Source organism: Gymnogyps californianus, chromosome 5 (assembly GCF_018139145.2).
Source record: "Gymnogyps californianus isolate 813 chromosome 5, ASM1813914v2, whole genome shotgun sequence".
In the NCBI taxonomy this organism is placed as follows: domain Eukaryota; kingdom Metazoa; phylum Chordata; class Aves; order Accipitriformes; family Cathartidae; genus Gymnogyps; species Gymnogyps californianus.
The window spans coordinates 63719115-63739237 of NC_059475.1; positions in this window are offsets into that span (position 1 = coordinate 63719115).

The window sequence follows — 20123 nt, forward strand, 5'->3', positions numbered from 1 at the left end:
GGTGGAATTTAGTTAGCCAGTTATCAGTCATAAGCTTTTTTGTGGCCAGATTGTATATGGCATGTATCCTATGTATTCAAACGGACATAACTGCGTATCTACATTAAAACTTAATTAGCAAAGATGCTGATAGAGTAAAACATTTTAAAGACATAAAGTGCAAGCTTTATACTATGTTTTTGAATGACGGCTTTCTCTTGGCCAGTGATCTTATGTAGCCCTGTAGGTCATGCTATTATATGAAGCGATGCATTTTGTCATGTGAAGTGCTGACTCAGAAATAGGCTTTTAAAGGCGTTAGAAGCTGGGCACCTACACGCTTACGTAGCTGCATCTTGGGCTTTGTGGTAAGGCACCTTGCCCGTTGGGATGGAGCCCAGCCCGAGTGTAATGGGGCCTTGGTATGGATGCAGTTAATTGCGGCGTCAGTTCCTCAGCAAAGCTTTTGTACTCCTGAAAGAATGGACTCTTCTGGCCCGCCTCGTAAAGCTCGTCTGCATTTGCCGTGGTTGATTTGGAATTACTTCTCTCCATCCCTTCGAAATGGTCTTCTGTTATTTGGCTTCTTGGTCTTTTTGGGGGGGTAGTAGTGAGTTGTGTCTTGATCCCTGCTTTTCTGGAGGGGGATGAGCCCTGGCCCTTTCCCCCATGAGCTCTCCTGTCCTGTGCGTCGGCTGCTGGACTCTGCGCTTCTTATTACACCAGGTGGGGGGTGGGAAGCAGAGCGAGGGAGGAAAAAAGGGAGCTTGGCTGCTGCCAGCCCTCTGGCAGGGTGTCTGTCCAGGGAAGCTCCTCGACTAAGGAGTCGGACCCTCTGCCTTTGAATTACGTGTAATGGCTTGTTCTTGAGCTTGATGGAAGCAGGATAGGAACCTTAAATAAATTATGCAAGACATAAACACCCTTCAAGCATAAAAGCCAGTTCCTGTTTGTCTGCGAGATGAACAATCTGGCAGCGAAGCGTGCAGGAGAGGCAGAAGGTGTTTGCTCACAGGGGCTGGGTATCCTTAACTTCTGCTAGCAGTGAGGAGAGCCACTGGTCACGCCAGTACTGCTGCTGCCGCCTCCACCTGGCGGGAACCAATGAATTTGGGGATTTCAGGTGCCGTGGAAAAAAGGAAGGCAACGGTGAGTGTGGAGATGACAGCTAAAGGTAGCGATTCAGCCTGTGAACTTACAGCTATCTGTTAGGTGATTACACAGTGCTCCGTTCCTTATCAGAATTATTTGCAGATAACCTAACAGCCGATTGTGAGGATCTTTGGTAACAACTTGTTTTCTGTTTCCTTTTGCTATACCAGTTTGTAAACTGGCACAGGTATGTTGGCTGATGGGAGTGGGGTGGGGTTAACTTCAGTTACTGCCGCTGACTGCTTGGCCTCAGCTTGCTGTCGTGGTGTTCTGTCCTACTTGGATTTCAGCACATCCATTTCTTCAAGTCTTGTGTCCTCGTGCCTTTAGATACTTTGAAATCTGTATTTTGAAAGTTACCTACTTTTCCGGAAACAGAGTGACAGAAAATACTATTCTATATACTCCTGCTGCAATCTTGGCACCAATATTTTTATGGGAATATATTACATTTTCAATTCAATATCAGTTTCAGTCTTATTCTCTCATGCTCTGAATAAAGATTCAATGCTGCTAAAATCCCACCAAGGTGGTACTTGAACAGCCTGTTGCCACAGGAACTCAGAACTGGCCATGAGAAATGCTGGGAGGAGTTCAAGAGAGTTCTCAGTGCTAATTTAAAATGATCATTTGGGGAAGTCTAATAGAAGTGGAAAAAAAAGAAGGTCCAGGGAACTCAAAATACACAGTGGATCACCAAAGGACTGTTGCATCCCAGGTAGCATACGTGATATTACTAATACTGGCAAGTATATCAGACTAAAGCTGAAGCACAAACACAGACCCACAATTCACTTTTCTGGATGTTTTTAATACGGGAATTCTTAATTACGAATGGAGTTGAGTACCTGTGAGTACAATGTATGCCGACACTCGCTACTTCAGCTCCAGATTAAAAAATATTGAATACACACAGCATAACAGGTAAAATAGCTGGAAGTGACTCACTGAACTTCTACTGGGACTTCTGGAGGGTGCTGGAGAGCAATGCCCATAAATCAAGTACGGTGGTTCTGATTTCTTTCTTTGATTCCAGTACTGCAGATATACGAGGAATGAAGGCAGAAAGGTAAACCAATAAAGTGTTTGCAACACTACCTTAAACTGTAATTATTCCTGCCAAAAATTATTCTGTGCTGGTGGATGTAAAGTTTGCATTCAGAGTTTCATGTCTCTTGTCTTAGAGAAAAATGCTTGCTTTCTCCATGTGCTTTTGTTTCTGCTTATCATATCAGAAGCGAGGGAGGAAGAAGTACGGGCCCTGGACTGGAAATTCTGGTTCTGTTGATGCCCTGTCAGCAACTGCCCAGCTGCACATGCCTCTGACATATGTGCCTGTGTTTGAATCTGGTAACAATTCAGGATGGTTTTTGGGTATCTCTCAGCACCGCGAAGCCTGCAATACTCACCAGAGTGCTGCAGAGGATACTAGCTGATACGTGAGCTGATCGCCGTGTCTCAAAAGAAATTGAGGCCGACACGCTTTGATGATGGGAACTCATACATGGAGATCTCAAATGTTGCTTTAAAATTCTTTTACTCGGACATCTAGCGAATGCATAGTGCAACATTTTCTAACAGTAATTTGGGGATCATTTGAAGAAGGAAGCCTCAAGACTTCACTATAACAACAACCTTGGTGAACTGTCTCAATTTAGGACTGATAAACAAGGGATCAGGAGAAACAGGGGGATGTCCTTGCTGAGGTACAGCGTTTTTTCAAAAGTTTGTGTAGCCGTAGATTTGCAGGAGGAACATGTAGAAATAGACTTGCATTTGCTATGCTACACTGAAAAAATGTATACTTGAACATGTAAATTTAACAATTATGCTACCAAATGAGCACTTAGCTGCCAAGCAGTTGTATGTTTCAACGTTAGATCTTTTGACAAAACTAAGCGGGGAACAATTATACTTGTCATTATGCCAGCACGGCAGAGACAATACCCATAAGGACAACAGTGTCTTGGATCAGCTAGGATGGCGTTTGTGCTTCACACCCCAAAAATCAAAGTCTAGCTGAGGCCAGTACTAGACAAGCTAATGTTTATTAGAAAGAAATGAGCATTTTATAAAACAATCTTGTTTTGCTAAATGAAGACATGTAACGATGTATGGGTCAGAAGGAATACCTCTAGATAGCAAACCATTAACAAGGTAGTAATGAAGATCTTGGGTAGTCTTCTATATGTGCTTGGTATTAGAGCGACAAGAAAGTTAAATGATTGTTGGAATTCGTTCTTAATAGTTGGGTTGAATTTATTGAGTCCTAACTGTTGCAAATAGTAGAAAGTATGAAGGCAATTAAGGAATGTAATAGGAGCACACAGGCATCCCACCACATGCCAAGGAATGAATGGTGGCATTTTGTTAAAACATCTTGGCTAAAATAAGCCCAAATCCTTATTTATTTTTATTAGTGTTATTATTTTAACCTTTCTGTTGTGGTTTATTGCCAGGATGCCTAGACAGTGAGTGAACTGTAACTTTGGGTTGTTAGGAGCTAGCTCGGTGGCACGTGCAGCGGGTGAGAGCTTCTTCCCTTTATGCATTCACCTGCCATCCAGGACACTCGTGTTTCCCAGTTCTCACCTTACTTTCGTTCTGGATGTTCTAAGCCCTCATGTTTATTGTATTTCATTTAAGAATTTGCTCCCATTTCTTTTCTAAACTGTTAGAATGCCCCAAGACTGCATTCAAATGAGACATAACTGAAGTATTTGTGGTTTCTTACAGGGATGTGTAATGTATTAGACACATTTGCTGATCACTAGATTTATTAACATGGTAAAGTTAGCACATGGAGAATTACCTATTTATGCATTAATATGGCAGTTTTAACTGTCCTGTCAATACTCCCTAAATACACCCAAAAAAAGTCCTGAGACTTGATTATAGTTGACAATTTCTGTAGGTGTGGGTGTTTTTAAAGAGTTTGGTTTATGAAACAATTCTGAAAAGCTCCATAGTATCTTGTAAATGAAAAGCCGGTGTTTTCCAGATGGGTCTATAAATAAATTTGGTAGATGCAGAAATAAGTAAAGGTATTTCAAGAGCTCCAGGCGTGTTTTTGCACATACTGCTATGGAGAGCTAACAGAGGAAATGAACTTCCTTTTGTTTGCAAAATATAAAAACCCTCAAGTTCTTAACGCTTTTTCCACACTGCTGGGCGAGTTAAGCCACTACGCAGGTTTTTCTTGTTGATCACAGGTTTCCATTCGTACCACGTTCATGAACCCTCCTACAAAACCTCAAAGAAAGGCCACAGTTAGCTCTAGACAGCTCAGGCGGATGCAAACCAGAGCATTTTGCTGGGTCAGAATCCACGGTATAGGAGAATAAAGCGTACACGTGTAGCTGGCCGACAGCAGAAAATACGAAGAGCAGTTACTGCTGTGTTTGTGTCATCTTTCCATTCTTTTTCCTATTTTTTTGAAAGTTGGTTTAATTTACTATGCAATCCGGGGTCATTTTACTGCAAAAGAGAGAGAGTTACTGAAGTTCTGTAATATCTCTAAGAACCTCCTGTATTTGTTCCCTGCCTTGCTCTTCTTGATCTCAAACCGTTTCTGTTCTTTAGGCAAAGGTGAACTTGACAGTTACCAGGATGGTTTCCAACTGTCCGGCCCACCAGCACAAGCACTGGAACACCACCAAAGAAACAGGAAACATACTGTTTTAAAAGAAATGTTTTTAATCCCCAAACTGCAGGAATGTTACCGAGTAAGTGCTCTAAAAGCACGGTTTCGCTTGCTGACGTTTTGGGCCATGTGGCTTCACGCAGCATATGGAAAAAAGGGCGGGAAGCGCAGAGCGTTGCCCCCGCCTGCCTTGTTACCTGCCCGAACGTGCACAGGGATCTCGTGTGTACGCACACCTGCTGAAATGGCGGTCGGAGAGGTCTTTGTGTAACGGAACACATGGAGGGGCTTGGAATCGCTTATGAATGTGATCAGCTATCGGAAAGGTTTTGATGTGGTTGATATTAAAGCAACTGTGTAAGTGGACTAGTCTAAATATATACTTGGAATAATAAACTGTTGCTGATCTTCTGGAAGAAAATGGTGCTCTGTCATTCAAAGATTATTTTTCCCAGATTTTAGACAGGATTTAAGCATTTTTTTCCCCATTATCTCCAGTGTAACTAAAATAAACCAGCTCATTTTTAAAGGTATGTTACATAGTTATTCTCAAAGAGTGAAATTACAACTTCTAAACTTTAGAACCCAAGCGGAATCGAGGTTTCTAAAAGTGCAGCTTTTTTATATATATAATATGCATTCTGTTCTGTCAAGATGGTTTCATTATTATGCATTTCATGAGCAGAATGGTCTGGAAAACCATTAATATATATCAGCTTTTAGAGAAAGATACAAAATAGCATATCTCTTTAGCTTCCCTAAGGAACCCTTCTCTGAGTGCCACTAACTTGCTTCTAACCGGTGTTCCTACCTGCTCATTTTGTTTGTTGTGGCTGGAGGCACCAGCAGAGGCCAAGGCTTCCCTGTACAGATAAACAGCTCGGTCCCTGCTGTACGTGGTGCTGTATGGATAAACAGTGCATTGTCCCACCAGAGAGCTTATCGTCTGAGTGTGTCAAACAGAGAGTAGATGTTGTATTTTTCATTTTACAGACAGGGAAAGGGAGGCAAAAAGCTCCCCAGTTGCACCTAAGAAATCTGTGCCAGAACTGGATCGGAGCCGAGAACTCCTGCTTCTCTCCCATTCCTCTGCACCGCAAGGCTGCTGCTGCTTTGGCCTCCGCTGGAGTTTATAATGGTACAGCAGAGGTAATTTATTTTGTTAATTTAAAGCTTTGAAGCTTCTGTTGAGGTCTAGAACCCCAGGGAGAGAGAGACAAGGAGCACGCAGCCAACGGACCGGAGGGAATAAACCGCACATGAACAGAAAAGGAAGGGTGAAGAGATGAGAACACCAGCTAGCCAAGTCACAGTCATAAAACCAGAAAGGCCTAACCTTTCCCCAGCGCTTTACCAATTTTTGTCAAGCTTTTGCGGACGTGGGTGGCAGGGAGGGGAATGTGCGCATGGCTTTAAAGAATTCTTGAAAGAGAACAAAGCCATGGTTTGGTGGTTGCTTCCTGAGAGCCCCTGGGGAGAGCGAGGGGTGGCAGCAGGGGAGAAAGCAGGAAGGTGTTCATTTGAAAGTCAGACAAAGAGGTGGTAGGAACTCCTACTAGATGTGTATCAGTGAGGCAGGAGTAAGACGAGTGTAACCCGTGTGGCCTGTCGTGTACTCCATCAAGGCTAAATTGCAAACTCAAGGGCTTCTGTAGGGATGGCAAGGGGACACTGAGGTCCCAGAGTCCTATTTTCCTAAAGCAGAAAGACTCAGAGAGATTGCACGGCTCCAAAATGTGCTGGAGAGGCAGCGATGCCTCTGTTGCGTGTGAGACTGCAGTACTGTGCTGCAGGTGGCTGGTGGATACCGATGAGCCTTCAAAGGACCCAGTGAGCAACTGTTTGGAGAGAGAGGAGGAAAAGTCAAGATAACCATGAACAAGACGTGCAAGAGGAGCAGCAGCATAGTGGCAGCCAGTGTCAAAGGCAACAGGACCAAGGAAGAGGAAGCGGTGCTGTCTGGGAATCGGCTAAGATGTCACCCATGGTATTTTATGATGATGCCCTGCAACGTGATCTCTGTTTACATTTTAATACATCCATTTAGCAAACGCAGTGGTAGGATTCCTGCCAGCTCTGTTCAGCCAACTTTGTTTTCCTTGCTAATGAGCGCTAGTGGAAGGCAAGCACAGACAAGCAACTGCTTGTGCCAGTCCGACAGGCAGCTGTGACTGGGTATGGGGGAAGTGGGGCTGAAGCTTGTGCTTAGCTCAACTTCTCTCCCGAGTAAGGATTTTTGCCAAGCTCTGCCCTCAGACCTCTTTACGGTTTGCACCTGCATGCACGTGTCGTGTTACTGGAGTACAAACTGTCCCAGTGAAACACCGCAGAGCTCGGTCCTGCTTTCTCTCCCACTGCCCAGCCGCACACCTCTGAGGCCACGTCGCAAACGTCACGAGTTGCCCGTTTTGCACAGTTCAGCGACTTCCAGCTGGGGAACTCCGAAGTGGGATCTGCTCGATTCAAACTCAAGGCAGCTCGGCAGACACGGCAGTGCCTGCGTGACTGCTACACACCTTCAGTAGGTGGCAAAAAATTTCTAATTGCAGAGCGTGGCTCAACAGCAAGTGGTTCAGGTCCAACACAAGAGGCAGAAATCTGTTCAGAGAGAGAGTCTGAGTGTTGGTAGAGAGAAAAGTCCAGGCTGGGATCCTAAGGAGCCCCGAAATAAAGTTGACTGGAGGCTTTTTACCATGGGTGACGCTAAAGCAATCTTGTTGAGTTTTTATTTGTGTGCTTTTGTCCTTAAAGAGCCAGAGGGGAGAGCATTAACAGTGAGGCTGAGGCATGGATATGAAGGAGACGGCATGAGCCAAGAGACCATGGGGCACACAGAGACTGTCGCCTTCTGACCTCTGTTGTAGTGACTTGATTTGCCTGCTGTGTTCCTGTGTGGATTTTATAAATAGTGGTAGCTCTTAATACCACACATACTTGGGGTAACAGCGTGAGGTGTGTGCAGGAGCCAAGGCTGTGCTTGGTTGCCATTGTACATTATGTAAGAAGAGATGAGAAAACAAGTTTGTTTCATTTCACTGAAGTTTGATAAACCCATGGAGCCCTCCTGCAGGTCTGTTTGGTTACTAACAGTTTAGTAGTGTTGTATTTAATGCACTAAAGGCACTGACAATCCGTTTAAAATCGTCATTCTTAGAAGCCAGCGCAGCTCTTAAATGGCTGTGATCATTCATAGCCTCCATCACAGGAAGGTTGAAGGTGTTTTTTAGTACTGTATTGGGTCTGGCTGAGACAGAGTTAATTTTCCCCATAGCAGCCCTCATAGTGCTGTGCTCTGTATTGGTAGCTAGAAAGGTGTTGATGATCACACACCAGTGGTTTGGCTACGGCTGAGCAGTGCTCGCACAGCATCAAGGCTGTCTCTCCAACATTCCCCCCTCACCAGTAGGCTCAGGGTGGGCAAGATCTTGGGAGAGGACAGAGCCAGGACAGCTGACCCGAACTGACCAAAGGGATATTCCATACCATATGACGTCTGCTCGGCAATAAAAGCTACGAGAAAGGAGGAGGATGGGGGGCATTTGTTATTACGATGTTTGTCTTCTGGAGCAATCGCTACGCATACTGAAGCCCTGCTTCCCGGGAAGTGGCTGGACATCGCCTGCTGATGGGAATTAGACAATAAATCTTCTATTTCCTTTTCTTCCGCACACGGCCTTTGCTTTTGCTTTATTAAACTGCCTTTATCTTGACCCACAAGGTTTTTTTCCATCTCATTTTCTCGCCCCTGTGTCCTGCTGAGGAGGGGGAGTGATAGAGCGGCTTGGTGGGCACCTGGCGTCCAGCCAAGGTCAACCCTCCACAAGTACACATTTAGGTTTTCCCCAAGCCATGGAAAACACTTGGAAAACATATGAAACAAATCCTAAAACCTTCTGAAAAATCTTAATTGGGAAGCAAAGTCACATATTGCCTCTGTCTCCCTTGTATACTTCAATAACATACAGGAGAAAACCTCCTCACACAACTGCAGACCTCACCTCTTGAGAAGCTCTCAGGTGGAGCGAGGGCAGCTGTTGCCCTTTCAGAAAATTGTACAAATCCCCTGGTGTAACACTGCCTCTAAATGCTTTGTAATATTTATACTATATTTGTATATTATAATGCTTTGTAATAAAATTATACTCTGGGGTGCTTGGGGTGTACCAGTGCAATTCCAAGGGCTTCAGTCACCTTCATCAGTGCCAGTATTGCACGGGGCCCCTTGCTGAGGCAACTGGTAGGAGACTCACCTGTGAGAGAAGGTGGTGGTGGTGTTACTATACCACTTGCACCATGAACCTGCTTCACACTGTGCTTACTGAAATGGATTCCCTTAGTCCTGGGATGTTGGAAATGAAATAATGAGTTTTTCCAGAACTAAAATGGGTTTGGTCAAGCTGGCAGCTCTCACAGTGAGGCACAAATGCTTTTGACTCAAAAAAACCCCAACACTAGCTTATTATGAAAATTATACTCGCATTTTGAGTGCACTTTTGGTGTTCTGTAAGTGGGGTAGTGGTACCGGTGGCTGGATTTTACACTTACAGACTGACTATGTAAAATAAACTTACCTAATGTGTTTTTCATCTGGGACTAAGAATTTCCCAATTTCTTCCTGTCCTTAGTTAACTTAGCCTGACCCAGATCTAGACTTAGCTCCATAAGACAACTGCTTTGTGAATTTCAACATTGTCCAAATGTTTGGAGCAAAAATTTGTATTTCAATGTCTTCCCTGATGTTTGTTTTACCCTTGTTTCATTCTTACTGAAGTTTTGCATTTGTTGCTTTCTCCATAAGGAAACAAAGAGTAAGTGCCAATATCATTACATACCTACAAGCTGTAAATCCTTAGTTGGCTTGAAATGTGCACATAGCAACACAGCCTGCATTAGTAATGTAGAAATATACACAACAGACTGAACTCTACAAATAATTGTCATTTCCCTAACTGTCCTGGTTTCGGCTGGGACGGAGTTAGTTTTCTTCCTAGTAGCTGGTGCAGTGCTGTGTTTTGGATTTAGTGTGAGAATAATGTTGATAACACTCTGATGTTTTAGTTGTTGCTAAGTAGTGCTTATCCTAAGTTAAGGACTTTTCAGTTTCCCATGCTCTGCCAGCAAGCAGGTGTGCAAGAAGCTGGGAGGGAGCATGGTCAGGACAGCCGACCTGAACTAGCCAAAGGGGTATTCCATACCATAGGACGTCATGCCCAGTATATAAACTGGGGGGAGCTGGGCGGGAGGGGTGGATCGCTGCTCAGGCATCGGTCAGCGGGTGGTGAGCAATTGCATTGTGCATCACTGGGTTGTTTGTTGTTTTTTTTTTTCCCCTCTTCTTTTTTTTGTTATATTCCTTTTCATTACAATTAGTATTATTAGTATTATATTTCATTATTATTATTGTTAGTATTATTTTTTACCTTAGTTATTAAACTGTTCTTATCTCAACCCATAAGTTTTACCTTTTTTCCTGATTCTCCTCCCCATCCCACTGGGAGCAGGGGGAGGGGAGTGAGGGAGCGGCTGCGTGGTGCTTAGCTGCTGGCTGGGGTTAAACCATGACACTAACTTATGGTGCTTTAACTCAAGTACCGTATATAATACAGCTTGTGTACCACTGAACTCTACTTACATATGAAAAACTTCCAGCATTAAATGTATAAAACTCGGACTTCAGCCATGTTTAAAATCTCTTTTGGGACAGAGGCTTCTGTGAATACATTAGAATGAGTGGTAAAATTAATTAACAGCCAAGAATGTAAGTATCTAATCCTGCCACACATCTGTGAGAACTGTTGAATTCAGGTTTGATGGGATGACTACACAGAGTGGGAGTCCTAAACTCATCAGTATTTTCCTTGCAGAGGTCATAAGGTAGAGAAACAAAAGGCAACTCCCCCTTCCCTGCAGCATGTTGTGGTTTACATGTATATATTATAGAAAACAATCTTTGTAGAATTATTTTCCATATAACATTAAAATGATAGGAAGCTTACAGTCCCTCTGAAGTGCATGTGAGTGTGGGCCATCTAAAGATAGGGTGTCTGCCCTGTACTGAGGGGTATGTGCTGCTTTGGGACCTGAGGTTCAAATATGATCCCCTTGACAGTACAAGCCCGGCTCCATGGCCTCTCCTACACAAGACCCTGTAGTCCTTCACCTCTCACGTGCGCTGGAGGAAACCACAGGAGAGAAGACAGAAGGTTGTAAAGAGGCTGCTTGTCCCTACTTGAACAGCCTGTGAGCGCTGCAGACTCTGCTCTTCAGTTAATGACTGCATATAGGAATAAAATTTGGTAATAACAATATTCATTACAATAATCAACGTATGACAGGATGAATGCCCGGGAGCCAAAATTGGACATCATTCAAATTAGAAATAAGGTACATTATAATGGCAGAGGCCAAAATTAACCATTCCAGCAACTTGCCTACACCCATGCAAGACCATGGCACTGGAAACACTAAAATTAAGATTGGATTTTCTTTACAAGAAATGATAACTAGTCATTTACTACAGCATCATGTTTAAACACCAATAAATATTTTTTCTTTCTTTCTCCTCAAACTCATTTCACTGACAAAATGCAGGAGAACAAATCTTTTAACTCTTTAGCCAGGAGTATTAACTTCCATTGAATTCTTCTCCATTCTCTTCCCCCAATTAAGAAATTGTCACTCTTGTTAATTCAGTTTAATAATTCTCTTAAAGGCATCATGCCCTTTACACTTCCACAAATTCTCAGCTTTCCTTAATTTGAAAGATTAAAAGTTTGAACTTCAAATTCAAACACTTAAAAAGATGAAACCATCTCCCTTAAAACACCTGTGCTAGCCTGACCTTTCTAAATCTGGCTCTGAAGTGACACTCGAGCTGTTAGCAACACCGGATTGTTTCGGGACTGCATGGATATGGTCCATGCTGCAGGCGCAGCTCTGTGGGTGAAAAGAGTCGTGCTTGTTTAGTGTCTTTGTCTTAGTTTTTCAGCACTTTTCATAATAAAACTACAGACAGGAGCTCCTCTGCACAAAGGAAGGAGCCAAAGGAGCAAGGAGCTTTTGCAACCACTTCCCTGTTCACTTGGTTGCCTTGATAGCAGCATGTCGTGAAAGCACTAACAGCTCTGAACGGATGTTGGAGGGATTTGGCAAGTACCAAAAGAGCAACTTGTGTAAAGAGGTAGTGGAGCAATTACCAAAGCAATTGCTGAGGAAGATGCCATAACTGTTAGTAAAGAATCTCCACATGTAGGACAGTGTGACCCTAAGCAAGAAGCCTCCCAGTTTCACCTTCCACAGCAGAATCAGGTGATCCACCTGGAGAAAGAAGAAGATACATCATTATTTAAGCAACTGCTCCAGAGATATCTTAACATTAGTGCCTCCTGCTGTTCATTGCCATGCTGGGAGGGGGTCAGCACTCACTGCGTTCGAGAAGAAACTGAAGGTAACACCTCAGATTTGGCTTTCAGAAGATGTCTGTCTGTGCTTGTGGTGTATTTTCCATTTGTTTAGCTCAGTTGTATTATTTATCAATTTTCAGGAAAAACCTGCAAAACTGCAGTAACTTTGTGCATCCTGGGACATGGGAATGACCAGAAGCTAGTAAAGGATGGTATAGGGGACAGTTCTTTCCTCCTTAGAATGATGCATAAATCCACTGAAGGTCTTTGTATTGCATTTGTAACACAGATGAGAGCAGCAGGAACAAAGACATATTTAAATACATACTTTATATTTCATAACTACATTTAAAAAAAGGTGTTAAAGAACAACAAAGTTACAGGAGAACAAGATCCTGAGAAAGAAAGAGAAAAGAAATGAGCAATTCACAGGAAGAGAACTATGAGATGGGAGAAACTTGCCTGCTAAATTGTGTATCGCACAGTGAGGCACTGAGTGGTGTGTTTTTTCACTCTAATACATGTATGTTTGACTATGGTATTTTTGCCCCCATTTCCTCATAAGTTAAGAGCTGCAAAGGAATAGTTCTGGTTAAGCTAAAAAGAACAGAGAAATGGGTGGTATTTCTAGAGGAGAGGTATTTTTCACTTACTGGGAAGGTTTGAGAATTCTGCTTGCAACACTATTGGCCCTGGTTCCTCTCTCTTGTTTATATTTTGAATTTTCAAGTCACATACTGAATTATGCCAAGTGACAGAAGGGAAAATGTCTGTGTGGAGCAGAGTCATGCTCCCACGAGGAACCGGGTTCCTTGGCATATCAGTGTTTTCAGGCGCTGGTGACCCTCTGAGTGAGAAATGGAAAGAAGAATGACAAGCCAGATTTTCAGACAGGCACGCACAATTAAACACATTTGAATGTGCCTTATTTACGCTCGTAAGGAGTTATTTGTATTTCTCTCCTGAACAGTTTGAGCCTACTGTAACCTTCTCTAACAGCCACACAGGTTGCTGCCCTCTTCAAGGGCTTGATTAGCTTGACCTTGTTTTCATCCTTTCTAGCAGCAATGTAGCCCCTGACTGGGTAGAACAGATTTTGGCCAGCTGTAAGGCACGCACAGCGGTTACAAGTATGGGGGGAAAACATGAGCTAGATGTAGGATATACATATAATGCAGGGTCTATGTATGAGTATGGAGCAAGAAGGTGAGAGGCTGAGTGTGTTACTAAAGGCTTCTGGCAGCATGCATTTTAGGCTGTGATTACGATTAGCATTTTCATACGAAGCTTCTCTCCTGCTTAAAATTTGCGAGGCTGTACACATGGCCCATTCCTTCCTAATACAGCGAACATCAGTAGAAATTATGTATGCTCTCATGACTTGGCTTACGCTTGAATCCAGCTTTCTGGGAGAGGAATAACTGATTTTGATGCCTCATTGGACCACTGATACAATTCATGATGTTTTTACTCAAGAACACTTGTGCCAGAACCATAATTTTTTGTACAGGTGGAAAAGTTAGTCTGGTTTTGTACTATATAGGTTTATACTATTGTCCAGCTTCCCAGATGAGAAGGGAAGTTTACATGCATAAACATGGGTCTTACTGTAGTAGGCAAAATGGTTCACGGATGCTTTTTTTGAGTTCGAAAAACTCAGTGGAAAAGCTGAAGATGTGTGGCTGCGGTAAAAAATTGCAAAAAAAAGGGCAAGAAGTAGATACAACTTTGTGGTTCACAGTTTATTTAAAACCACCTGCAAGGGGGTCAGTAGAAGCAGTCCTAAAATCTTTCTTCTGGCTTAAAGAACCAAAACAAGAACTGGAATATTGCAATTAGCAAAATATACTAAATTATTGGCAGAGTTCAATGAACGCAGGTAGTCCACCTGATTTCAGTGCCCATCTTTCTGTGGCCAGGATACATGGTAAGATAAAGCAAATGGAAACTCCTCGCTATATAATGGAAAATGTTGATAGGTTGTTTTTTTCTGTAATATTGATTTTTCTGAGCACAACCTTTTGTAAAAAACCCAGCATCTCAAGAAACTCTTTGGCTGCGTACACCAGTCAATGACACTTAGTCCCATTAGCGGGAAATGGACATAACCACCTAGGGAGTCTTTCTTCAAGGAAACAGAAGAAGCAGTTGGAAGACAGGCTGAACAGCGTCTCCTCTCTTACTCAGACTAGTTAGAGACTTTGACCAGCAGTGTACTCTGTTTAACCACAGAAAAACTATTCCAAGAGGATGTTCCCATTATGGACAGTTATAAAAAAAATATCACCATTGTGACCAAAACGCTCGTGAGACACCTGTAAAATCTCTGGTTTCACAGTTCTTGCCTGATCCTGGGTCACTCTGAAATGACCAAATAGTGAACTGAAGGGCAAGATGGCTAATGATAAAGTGATCGAGTGTAATGGACATGGTACAAAATATCTTAAAATACAATGAAACTGGGCTTAACAATAGTTTGTTAAAAAAACAATGAATTGTAAAGGAAATTGGAAATGTAAATAACTGTGATTTAGGAAATAATAAAGACTTGATGGGTTTTGGAGTGTGACCAGTCTACTGGATCCTTAATGAAAATATGCATTTGAGAGTCACCGGCAGTTTTCTACATTGTATGATGGAGGAAAATATCCCATGACATACGCCTATTGTGTATTAGGTTTTCATGAATCAGAGAAGTTCTGGCTGATGAAGGTACACAAGGACAGCTAACGCTAGACTAGCTTGCACTCAGCCATTTTGGTAAATAGTATATTCAGAGGAGAAGCATCAGAAATTTCTTAATTCTTCAGAATTACTTCCTGAACAAATGGCATAATTTTTAGGGCCTCTGAATGCAACAGAACAGATGTGTAGCCCACTGAAGATCATCCATGGAAAAAAGTTAGTACACAAGTTCTAGAAGAATGCAAGGTGGTCTTTCAAAAGCTTTTTCTTTTGATGCTTAATACTCTAACACACAATGGGAAGTGGGCACAAGTAGCTGAGGCCAAGCCTGTTATTCAGTGGAGAAAAGTTTTAAACAAGAAAAGATGAAGCCCACACCCAAATTGCCTTTCCCCCAGGACAAAACATCCTCAACATTGTTTTAAGACTTAATAGAGACTACTTGCTTGGACTTGCAGCCAAAGTAGCTCCCTTACTGCTTCTTTTTAGGAAAAAAATTGAGATGGGAATGGGAGACGGGCGCGCGCGCGCACACACACACACAGAGTCAAGTCTCAAGCTGGGATTGCTGCTAATTCACCTGGGTATTGAAGTGCCCTTGATTCCAGAGACGGGGTTAGGCACAGACAACATGAGCGTACTGCTGCTGCAGGGAAATCAGGCTAAGACATACGCCTGTGGCATATGTCTCCTGAATGTTAGCTGAGGTAAAGAAAACGTACACTATCTCCTGCAGATTCTGCCAGTATCCTGAGCAGGGACTGGCTCTGAGCATTAAGGTGAAATCCAGTTATTCTAAGAAATACCATCTATCTCCAAAAATTACTTATTCTCAGGGAAAAAAATAAACACACAAAGATTCTAACAAACAGAAGTATTGCACAAAGGACCTTTAGGCTTGATGATCAAGGACCTACACGTGGAAGCTGTTATCAGTCCTCCTGCAACTTTGGATGGATAAGCAATATAAGGTATGCCCCACCGTACATCCATTCCAAAAAGCAAGAGGGTCTGAGCTATGAAGAGTCGCCACATAGGACTGATTTGGGCTAAACTGCTTTGTGGCTAGATCAATGTTCCCACCTGCAAGAAGTATACTGGGTTTGGATTCCAGAAATAAGTCTGTTGCATGGGAAATGTGAGCCATCCTATTCAGCACAGTTTGTAAAAGTAGCAGCCATCTGTTGGGGTTTATAGAAGGCTGAGAAACACAGGATGTTTACTTTTATTCAGATGTGCAGTGGATGTGCCTTGTACGAGCAGACTTGTTACAATACTAATAAAACAACTGGGACATTAAGCTCAAGAGAAAAGCTTGTTTTATGTAGTAAAATTGAACTCGAGCAAGATCGAAAGCATTACAAATATACATGCACACATGCATATACACAATCATTTAAGTAAAGGTCAGCAGAAAACAGGCCAGACAGAAATTCAGAACAAATATGGCACTAACTTTGAGACTAAACTGACTGCTTTCCGAGGTGCTTTATGGAAACCACTCCCAAAAGAAATAATCTACAAAAGGTAAGATAAGGAAGGGTCCAGTTTCAAAATAAACCTACATGGCAAAATTACGGGCTGAGATTAATTTACATAAACTCTCCAAAAGGGGATTTGGCATTACTGACAAAACTGAAACGTGGGTGCGTACAGCATGAATCCAAGACCTCTAAAGATGAGACAGAGCCATTCCCTTATCATTGACAGTGATCACCAAGAGACCACGTAAGACACTTGAGAGGGAAGTGGGCTCAGGTGTCTTTGACTACAGGAAAATGTCATCCACAATGTGAATAACTTCATGCTGCTGCGAATGTTAACCACCAAAGGGGAAAAATTCCCATGAGAGTTCAGAGAATGCAAGCAGAATTCTGCAAATGCTAAGAGAACGAATCCAAGAAGTAACCAAAGATGCAGATGGAGACGCTGGCAAACAGCATTAGCAACAGCTAAGGTTGTTTTTGCCAACAAAGGAAAAAGTTAAGTATAGTAAATCAAATAAAATTAAACATGTAGCAGCAATAGATGCCCTACTTTTTTCTGCAAATGTCTTTTACCATTTTTTTTTCCCAGGAGGTAATGAGTATTTTTGTAAATCTCAGTTAAAAGCAGACTACCTTACTTATATTTCTGTCTAATGGCTTGAATAAGCAGATAACATTTCAGATGGCAAATATTTTTGCAACCAAAATAAAATAAAAGAATTCTGCATATGTGGCACTCTGGTTGAACTATCCTGTAGATGATCACCAGCAGGACCAACACAAGATGGTAATTTTCTTGAAGAAACAATTTGAATGGGATGATAGGCAACGGTACCGTATGAAAGCTTTGGCATGTGTATTTGTTATAATTCTGTCAATTTGTTAAAAGCAAAGCAGGGAGTTGCAGTGGGGAACAGGAGGCAAGTTAAATTGCTTACATATATGTATCAAAACAGTTTGCTAAGTGCAATGCTACCAGCAATTATGAAAAAATCTCTAAAGCATATTCACTGTTGTGTATTAGAATGGTAGTAACCTCCTATAACATCCCAAAGAAAAATAGCTGGATCACATTGGGAAAAGGCCTGAGGTGGGTTTCAGTGGGTGTGGAATTACATTTCATGCAATCAGAACCGTTTGAATGTCAAGGAATGAAATTCTGGATCAAAAATAGTGTACTTTGGAAGAAAGTTTGGTAACTCAGAAAGGATGTTTTATGTAGAAGTCGGAGAAAATTTATTTTCATATTTTCCAGGATGTGGCTTATGTAATATTTTAAGATCCTAAATGAAGCTGCAGTGAGTTTTCAAGAAAGGAACCTAAGATCATAATATGAATTTGACCTAGGTATAAATCATAGAACCATAGAATGGTTTGGGTTGGAAGGGACCTTAAAGATCTTCTAGTTCCAACCCCCCTGCCATGGGCAGGGACACCTTCCACTAGACCAGGTTGCTCAAAGCCCCATCCAACCTGGCCTTGAACACTGCCAGGGAGGGGACATCATTGTCGTGGTTTAACCCCAGCCAGCAGCTAAGCACCACGCAGCCGCTCCCTCACCCCCTCCCAGCTCCCAGTGGGATGGGGAGGAGAATCAGGAAAAAAGGTAAAACTTATGGGTTGAGATAAGAACGGTTTAATAACTAAAGTAAGATATACTACTAACAACAACTGTAATGAAAAGGAATATAACAAAAAAAAAAGAAGAGGGGAAAAAAGGAAAAAAAAAAAAGAAAAAAACCAGTGATGCACAATGCAATTGCTCACCACCCGCTGACCGATGCCCCAGCAGCAATCCGCCTCCCCTGGCCAACTCCCCCCAGTTTATATACTGGGCATGACGTCCTATGGTATGGAATATCCCTTTGGCTAGTTCAGGTCAGCTGCCCCAGCTATGCTCCCTCCCAGCTTCTTGCACACCTGCTTGCTGGCAGAGCATGGGAAACTGAAAAGTCCTTGACTTGGGATAAGTGCTACTTAGCAACAACTAAAACATCAGCATGTTATCAACATCATTCTCACACTAAATCCAAAACACAGCACTGCACCAGCTACTAGGAAGAAAACTAACTCTGTCCTGTCGAAACCAGGACAATATCCACCTCTTATTCTATACCATTTACATCATGCCCAGGTCCCACACTTTCCGATACACTTCCAGTTAATCATCACCACTTTCCCTGTCTTTTAATATATACACACAGATATCATTCCCACAGTCTGTGGGCCATCTCTGTGAAATGTCTGTTGAGTTCATTCAGCCCATGATTTGGGCTCCATCTGTCATTAACAGTCTGTCTGGGCAGGAGGGATGGTGCAAAGTCTGCTCAGTCGGCAGAACAGGATCGGGCTTTGGTGTGGTGCGGTACGTGGGGGACACTGGGCGCAGCAGGAGGATGGTGTGTGGTGTTGGATTGTTGCATGCTGAAGTCAGCCCTGGTTCCATCACTACTGCGCTTTGCTCAATTTTATCAAAGTTCATTCTTTTTTAATCTAAGTGATTCTTACTGTAATGCCATTGATATAGCATATAACAATTACAATAATAATGACATACAGTGGCAGGATTATATAGCAATCATCAACATCATACAATTTAAGCTATTGGCTGTTCTCACCTAAACTCCAATCCCCTTGGGGCACACATCAAACTTCCCCATCCTTCTGCATCACCCACCAAGTGCACCCAGGACCTTGAGCAAAAGCAATCCCAGGAACGCGTTTGCCTTTGCCTGAGGCAGGAGTAACCCAGACTGTTTTCCCTAGCATATTTTTTATGTGCACTACAGGAACTTTATCCCCTTCTACAGTACTTAAAGTTCCAGGGATGGGGCATCCACAACCTCTCAGGGCAACCTGTTCCAGTGCCTCACCAACCGCACAGTGAAGAACTTCTTCCTTACATCTAATCTAAATCTACCCTCTTTCAGTTTAAAGCCATTACCCCTTGTCCTATCACTACATGCCCTTGGAAAAAGTCCCTCTCCAGCTTTCTTGTAGGCCCCCTTTAGGTACTGGAATCAGTGAAAAGAAAAAAATCACGTTTTAAAATCATACTCAAGCAGGCATTGAACAGCGTTGCCCAGGAGTATCTCACACTCAAGCTACAAGACGGTGACAAAATTTCAAGGACTAAGCTCTACAAAGATTATAGGACTAAAAAAATTCTCTCAACAGCCCATCATTAAAACCCAGTAACTGTAAGACACTGAAATTATTCTAAAACAAACTTGCAGGGAAGAGCTTGTTTGAAGAGCTCTCGTTAGCCGTTTGTGTACAAAAAGCTCTCAATATTAGAATTTCATTGTCTAGTGTATTTTTGATGGACTTCAACACATGAAGTACAGATGCACACCTACAGAACTGCAGTTAGAGATGAATCTGCTCAGAGGTAGGAGCTCACCTGGAAATACACATATTAGAACTAAACATGACTCAGAAGTGCACAATTCTGTTAAATATTTATTTATTCATTCAAGATGACTGAACAGTCTATGTGATCTGATTTTTTTTAATCTGTATTTGAGCTGAAATGGCTCAAGTGGGAGCCACAATTTCTTTGAAGGTACTAAATATAGCTTAAGATGAATTTTCCAGAGGTGTCTGCTGGTGCCTCTTGGTGCCTTAGCAAATCATGGGTTTAACTACTTCTTGCATCTTCCTAAAAAGGAAAATCTCAACTCTATTTTTGATCTTCTCTCATTCAAGTCTTGGCTATTGATTCTTGCTATAAATTCTTCCGGGACCCACCTGACACTGGATAATGTTGAAAAT